The sequence below is a fragment of the Cydia amplana genome, chromosome 17, assembly GCF_948474715.1.
Source record: "Cydia amplana chromosome 17, ilCydAmpl1.1, whole genome shotgun sequence".
NCBI classification, from domain to species: Eukaryota; Metazoa; Arthropoda; class Insecta; order Lepidoptera; family Tortricidae; genus Cydia; species Cydia amplana.
Genome location: NC_086085.1, coordinates 11,042,818 through 11,051,349, shown reverse-complemented (window position 1 = coordinate 11,051,349; position 8,532 = coordinate 11,042,818). Strand labels below are relative to the sequence as shown.

At 37.3% G+C, this 8,532-nt stretch overlaps 1 long non-coding RNA gene across 1 annotated transcript; it reads left to right on the top strand.

Annotated features, from left to right (window-relative positions):
* The first annotated feature begins 5,591 nt into the window (after positions 1-5,591).
* LOC134655981 (uncharacterized) lies at positions 5,592-7,989 on the top strand. Its single transcript, XR_010097476.1, has 2 exons — positions 5,592-5,632; positions 7,786-7,989. It is a non-coding gene; the product is annotated as an uncharacterized LOC134655981 (long non-coding RNA).
* The last annotated feature ends 543 nt before the right edge of the window (positions 7,990-8,532 follow it).

Genomic DNA, 8,532 nt, shown 5'->3' with positions numbered 1-8,532 from the left:
ATTATAGTTAAGGCTGCCTTTCCACTGAGGTGGAGATGCGCAGGAATTAACCAATAGCGATAGCGTGGTTGTAATCCAGCGGAAAAGAGAACCAATACTAGTTTTTCCTCATATTAGTGACGACGGAGGGTGATCTCGTTTGTTATTTTTTTACGTTGTTTAAATTTGTTTTGTCAATGAGTTTTTCGGAACTCATGTACGAAATATCATTTGATATTTACCGTTTATATTTACCAATAAAGTCTGTATTTCTGTATTTCTGTATTTCTGCTAGCTTTTCGGTGAAGGAAGACATCGTGAGGAAACCTGCATACATCTGCGAAAGAAATTCAAAGGTGTATGTGAAGTCCCCAATCCGCATTGGGCTAGCGTGGGGACTATAGCCCAAGCCCTCTCGCGCATGAGAGGAGGCCTGTGCCCAATAGTGGGACGTATATAGGCACTGATATAGGCTCACATTATTATTATTATTATTAAATTTGTTTTGTCATAATGTATTTTTTTATAATGTACCTTTTAATGTAGTATAATAAAGAATAAGTCTCATAAACTTAAAAATTCCCGATATTGTCGTATTCCGGCCGCATTCCTGGCCAAACAGCCAAAATTCCTGACGTGTCCCCTCCCCTCCACCTCAGTTGAAAGGCAGCCTAGGCTTCGTCACACAGGCGCGTTTTCCGGGCGGGGCGTGAGCGAGGCGCGCCGCTTTTACATACCTATTGAACGCTCAAGCCCCGCCCGGAAAACGCGCCTGTGTGATGGAACCTTAAGGATAAATGTTCCGAATTAACTAGTCTGTATGATTATATGCTATCGTATTTTATACTTAGGTATAGGTGAGTATACCTACTATTATAATATATTTGAATAAACAATAACGACGATCATATTTGTTTTCATAAGTAATATATTAAGTAATTAAGCTTATTTAAATAAACTATACTGATACTGACGTTTTGAAGTAGATATATATATTTGAAAACTAGGTCTTCGGTTCAGAATTGAGCAATTGAGAATGTCACACCTTGTCTTTAGCAATACCTTTCATAATTATGTGTGTAATGGTCAAAAAGCGTGGGTTTAAACTTCGGGTGTGCTGACTATATAGAGCAGAAAAATATTGCAGAGATGACTAAACATTTGGTCAGGATCCCTTTTAATTATCAATATCTGGGAGACCGAGCTTTGCTCGGAAAACTTATAAAAACTCAAAAATGAGAGTTTTCCCAGAGATAAGACCTAGCTAGATCGATTTTTCGCCCCCGAAAACCCCCATATACCAAATTTCATCGAAATCGTTAGAGCCGTTGATATATCTAATACCCCCCGAAATATATATACTTATCTAATACCTTTAATCGAGCAATTTTTGTTTATTAATTTATTTATTTATATCTAATCTAATCTAATACCTTTATACGAACAATTCTTGTTTATTTATTAATTTATTTATATGTATATTTTTTTATATATATATTTCGGGGATCTCGGAAACAGCTCTAACGATTTCGATGAAATTTGCTATATGGGGGTTTTCGGGGGCGATAAATCGATCTAGCTTGGTCTTATCTCTGGGAAAACGCGCATTTTTGAATTTTGTATGTTTTCCGAGCAAAGCTCGGTCTCCCAGATATTATAAATAAATAAACAAGAATTGCTAGTTTAAAGGTATAAGATAAGATACACAGATAGGAGGTTATTTAACTATGCACATATCGACCGCACGAAATGACGAGAGGCCGAAATCGTTCATATAAATAAAATATAACGGCCTGAAAGAAAGGATCAAAATGTATGTCCTTCCTCGGGCATCAAACTATCTCCATATGAAATTTCATCTAAATCGGTCGGTTTAAGCGTGAAAAGGTAAGAGATAGACAGAATTACTTTCGCATTTATAATATTAGTAGGGTTGCCAGGAAAATAAACATATCCCACAAATGTCCCACAAGCTTGAACTAATTTTTTCACCTCAGCAGCCCGAACAAGGGTACTTTGCTACTTAAAAACAGTGAGCAAAATCGCATTTTGCTCACTGTTTTTAAGTAGCAAAGTACCCTAGTTCGAGCTGCTGAGGTGAAAACTTAATTGTTGGTATATCTTTAGAAAACATGAGTGAATATATAGGTATGTGATGAAGAACGAATACATTTTTCGGGTTCTCTAATATGTTCTCACTGCTGAAGTGAAAAGTTTTGTGAACTACACGAGATCAAAGTTATTTACATCTCGTGCGCTTTTGAGTCCCTTACTACGCTCAAGATTCTAAATTAGATTCACGAGCGTAGCGAGCGAGAATCTTTCGCTTGCACGGGACTCAAAATAAGCACTCGAAGAATATCAAACTTTGATCTCTTGTTGTACAAATAACTATTTTAACATTCTAACGAACCTATATATTTTAACAACCATAAACAACTTAGTGATTATACCTGTTCTCATTGGGGATTTATTTGAATTACCTACACTGAACTAAGAAGTGACTAAGAATAATCAGTTTGGTCACTAAAATGGATACGTTATGAGGTTATGACCTACGTTGATTTTAGAAACAATGTCTTTTTCACAAATAGGAGAAACCACCAACCAATCTAGGTGGTTTTGATTCATTTATTAGGTTCCGACATGTTTGTTATTTTGTAAGAATTGTTTTATGGCTTTTAGTAGGAAAAATAATTTATATCTGACGTTCCTATAGATGCTCTATCTTTAATTGGTTACCATACAACGCATCTGAATTAAATAATTAAGTACAGGTATGTTTAATCCTATGAAAAACTGCATTCCGTATAATGGTATTACTGGTATAATGGTATACACTTATGGTATACTGTAGTTATACAGGTGATTCAGGAGTCGTGATGCATGAGCATCAGGATCTAAGTTTTGTAGCATTAGCATTATTAGATTAGCATTATTTTCTATCCAGAGATTTGGACATTGATGTATTTAATTGTTCTATTCCTTCCGTGAAGCGAAAATTAGCTAATCTATTTTTTAACCGACTTTGATCCCGATTGTTTTGTTTTCACAAGTAATAGGTTTGCGATTTGTCCGAGTGCTTAAGTATTTACGTACCCTTTATTTTACTGTCAGTATTGTTAGCAGTTCTATATCCTTGGCCATGATAAGTTTTGAGTTGTATACAATTATTATTGTTCTTTTGGGTTTTTTTTGAAATGTATAAAACGTGATAGCATTGTGTGAAATTGCGCGCAAAGTTTGATATATTGTTTATTCCATTTCTATCTGTGAGTACCTGTAATTGGCTTTGTATTGTTAGCTAAATCTGTAGGTATAATGTTTTTGTAGCTGTTGGTACTCCTTAAAAATAAAAATAAAAAATAAATAAAATAAATTAGGTAATACTGAGATTAACGATATTTTTCTCGTGCGTACAAAAATAAAGTATTTACGACATACATGGACACACTATGAATTCATAATTCCGTGAAATAGGTACCCATTAGGTACCGATGTACCGATACTGTTTGCTTTATCCATGACAAAAGGGATGCTATAAAAACGACCTATTCATTGTTTACTTTATTCTGTTTATTACGTATTAAACCCGACTCTTTGCTCCTGATAATTTTATCAGCACCCAAACTTGTAAAGAAGACAAAGTTCAAGTATCACTGTCAATAATTGTCAATGAGTCCGTCATGGCTTATCAATAAAACGCTTACAATTTTATTATCATTTAAAATTACTGCATATAAACTCTCGTATATCTTGATTAAACAATCACAATGTACCTACCTAAATTTATTTTGACCACTTTCGAGAACGCGCGAAATTAAATTTCCAGTGGAAAGTGGAAATTTATGAAGAAACGTGCGTTCTCGTTCTCTGTTCGTCCATCTACAGATTTACTTCGGTAAATTTCTACCACAATAATATATGAGTTAAGCCTGAGACTGAGTCTTAAATATTCGAGATTTTGAGGCTCAAAACTAAGCTTTTGCAGGGGGTACTTTGATAGCAAGCAAATTTCTTCGATTATTATACACTCGACGAAATTAGCTTTCTCACAAAGTAGTTTAGAGAGTGCTCTGAGGCATCAAGTCCTTTTATTTTTATACTAACGTTTTTAGGGTTAAGGGGTTGGCATTTGAATCACGCATTGTAGGGAGCGGGGGGGGGGAAGGGTGGCATTTTACAGGGGTTGGTCACCCCTTTCAAATGACACCCGATTTGTGTCTAGGAGACGCGTAGTTTTTTTTATACGTGTTTGAAGTTACGTGTGACGGAATGGAATACAGTGCCAGTCACCGTTAGGTACGACGACGAGCGAAGCGAGGAGTGTTAGGTATCTTGCGTTCACAACACATCCGACTCGCTGTCAAAAAAATAAATGCAGTGGTCAAAAACATGTACCTATACGGACAAAGTGCTCAAAAATATGTAGGTATACGAAAATTTCCAAGTCCAAATTGGTTACCCTTTCGTACACTTTGGTTGTTTTATTGAACATAACCTCAAAAAATAAATAAATTTTCGTGGTAACTATTGATTTCCTAACTTTGGGGAGGGGTCGGGGGGTTCCTATCCCCTCCCCCTCCCTCCCGCCCTCTCCCTCCCTCTCCCTCCCCCCTCACTATAATGCGTGATTCGAATGCAACCCCGGGTTCCGTACCCAAAGGGTCAAAACGGGATCCTATTACTAAGACTCCGCTGTCCGTCCGTCTGTCTGTCTGTCACCAGGCTGTATCATGAACCGTGCTAGCTAGACAGTTGAAGTTTTCACAGATGATGTATTTCTGTTGCCGCTATTAACAACAAATACTAAAAACAAAATAAAATAAATATTTAAGTGGGACTCCCATACAACAAACGTGATAACCCATCCCATCATAACTAAACCTATCATATTCATATTCATATTCCTTTATTCATAAAATTACAAACTTTACATGTCAAAAATTTAACTTATAATTAGTCAATTACAGTTCATTAATACAATATTCATCAGTTAAAGTAAAATAAAACACTATTATTATTATAATTACAATCAACACAATTGAAATATTCAAATAAATAAAATAAATTAAAAAATTAAATTATATTAAATCATTATTATTATATTCTGACATCGTCTGCGAGTCCGACTCGCACTTGGCCGGTTTTTCTTTATGTTATTTTATAATTGTAGTTATTTTTTAATTTAAATCGTGTTAATATTATAAGATGTAATGTTTTGAAAAGATGTGTCCCGCCGAGTTTCTTGCCCATTGGATAATGGATTGGACATTCTGAAAACGCTAACACTGCATACCTAGATATGATTTCCAAAGCTTCAGTTCTATACCTTAACTCAATTGTTGTACCCATATTAAAAGTAGATACTTACTCATATTAACAGGCGGAATGTGCAATGGCCAGCTGTGGGCTACCCGGGTGCCGTTCAGCCGTAAGCGACAAGAGCCAAGGCGACAGTAGATTCAAAGGGCCCTGCGGTCTCCCAGACTGCCGGAATGATGCATCAGCGAGGGCTCAGACAAGCTCCACACGCGCAGGAGGTACAGGACCACCTGGCCCTAGAGAAATATCCTGTGGTTTGCCAGGGTGTGAGGACGCAAGAGCTGCCAAAGGCAAGGAGGTCTGCTTGTACAGACGGCGCGATACTTCGGTAAGGCTTTATTATCTTTAGTCGTTAAGTTTAATATTTCGGATAATAGTTGAGGTACAGAAAAGACAGCTCAATAGTCTCAAGACCACACATGCTATTTCTCCCATACACATAACAAGGTGTAGACTTGTTGAGGCTCCAAAGTCAAATTTGCGATCGCCCGTCTCAATGTACCGTCGCTTTCATGTGTGTTGAACTGTTGATGAGTATAAAATCTTCTTCGGCGCTCTTCACTGTTCCAAGCATTGGCCACTGATTGTAAAGATGGTGACAGTAGATTCAATGCATTTGATTCGAAGCGTCCTGTGGTCTCAGACTGCTGAAAGTGCTGAAACAAAGCAGCGAGGGCTCAGAGCTGCACACACGCAGGTTCGGGGCCGAGAGAGCAGTACTACGGTCCAGAAAGTCAACACTTACCTAATTAAGTATCAATAGTAACGTTATTAAAAAGTAAAGTAAAAAATAAAAAGTCATTTATTGTCGCAAAACATACAGTAACAAAGAAAAAGAAAAAAGACACATAAGCCCAATAGGGTATTATTATATTTCGAGATACTTTTGGTCTTTGGACAATAGTTGGGACGTTTAACGGTACCTAAGGTACAGTAATTCTTAGGTATAGAAGTCGATCAACATTGATGTTTGAATGAACTGAGATCATGATGTTTATTTAGCACGGTCTCTTCCGGTTCTGAGGACTAGTCCGAGATAGGGACAGTGTGAAAACGCCAATACCTCAACTACTTTATGCATACCTTCTCTAATTATTCGCATCCTTAACACATTCATGGTTTTATAAACATAATATTGACCTAGAGGCTGATTCTTTAACTATTTGATTGGTTTCGATCAGACCTTGAGGATCGTCTTGGTGATTGGAGCGCATCTTAACGCACGACTGTCACTTAATTTCGTATGCACCAATCAGCGCGAGCGAACTTAAAAGGTCGTATCAAAACCATAACAGACTTAAATTTGAATCGGGCTGTTGCACCTAGGCGTACGATCCGACCGGTTTTATGGCACTTCGGGCAAGCTGTACGTCCTTTATCTCGTAGAAACTTGTTGTTTCACTATTAATGTAAAATGATTTATTGTAATTGCTAGAGGTCTTCGCATTTAAACTTGGAGGATACAACTAAACGGAGTAGCCATTAACAGGCTTTCCCCTCTGTCGAAAATAGGCGGCCAACGGTCATACACAATGTATGGACTGACGTTTATCTGACATGGCTATTTTTACGTTACGCATACATTTGACGTTCCCCTCCCCCGCAAAAATCGGCAGACTGTTTTGTACAGAAAATTACAGACATGGCGTCTCCGTTTGATTATATCCTCCAAGCATTTAAATAAATGATCATGGCTTACCAAGTATTGTGACGTAGGTAGGAGTTGAATTTCTTTGTTTTCCAAGAATACCCTATTTATTAATAAAATTCGAAGAAACAATGTTTAAAGACGTTTTTGAACTGACTTACAAAAGGAAGGATTATAATTTTTACTTAGCTATTGGTTTGAGTCGTGTGTTCCATTTTGCCATGTGCAAAGCTCAATTTCTTTTCGTAATTTATCGTAAGGTTTCCTTTCTCAGAAAAAAAAACATGTTGCAGGATACGATTACTAAGAACCTGTATGATGTCGTCCAAACATAAGGCGAGGTGTTCAAAATTATCTTGACGCGACTTTATTGTTAAGAGAATAAGAATGAATCATAGAGCGCGTCAAGGTAATTTTGAACACCTAGCCTGCTGCTGACTATACGAGATTTATAACACCTCGGCTGCTGCTGACTGTACGAGATTTATTTTAAACCATGTCCAATGTCCATGTTACCATGTCCAGTGTTAAGTGTACATTCCCTTAATCTTATAATAAGCAATAATGTTAGTAGTATGTACTTCACAACCACACACCCTTTTAGGCTTCTACAGACTTTGCAAGAAATGGCATGTAATTTTAGATAATTGGTGGCTAAGTAGGAGCAACGAATTCAATTGATTAATGAAATGCCGCAATGTATTGCACTTCGCATGCGATTATCGGGTACGTTTGGAGAGGCCATTTTAGAACATTTTGAATTCTCACATTGGACAAACTTGCTAATAAGTAACCATACAGTTCACTCGTTCACTGGCCAAATTTTATTACAGGTCTGCGGCCGGCTTAGTGAGATATCCAAATTATTCTGGGCCACTTGGAAGAAAATCCAGGACGACCCATTCTACTGGTCTCTCTTCAAGGCCGGTGTTTACTTCTTATTGGGGCTGAAGCTGTTCGGAGACCTGTCTGCCGAGTTGAAACCACTACCTAAATGCGTGCGGAGAAGTTAATGTTTGGATAAAATATTTTCGTTATTTTGTTTTCGAATAATACCAATGCTGAATAACGTTACTGTATGCATCAAATTTTGCCTTTTACTTTTCATCGTATTCGTAAGTACCTAATACCTACCTGGCAAAAGTTTCCATGTCTTAACCGGTTTCAGCGTCTTAACCAACCTGGCAACCTATGACGAATTTAAGACCTACTTGCGGTTCTGGTTACAGTTCTGCCAGAGTTGGAGACAACACCTCTGGAGTTGCAGGCGTCTATAGGTTACGGTGACAGCTTACCATCAGGTGAGCCGTATGCCTTTTTGCCTGTTGCCTGTATGCTGTTTGAAAAAACACTCACATTTAATTACTATCTCATTTTGGCAGATAGGTAACTGCGTCCTTACCTGCTCTTACATTTTACACTGCCCTGATAGGACGACGAGTAACCAGCTATCCAAACTTATTTTAAAAGCTTTTATTTTAGTCGATATATCATATCAATAAATTTGAATAAATATTTCTAGACGAGAAAAAAGAACATGTACCTATGTGCTCATTGTTTAGTACCTTCGCCTAGATCTT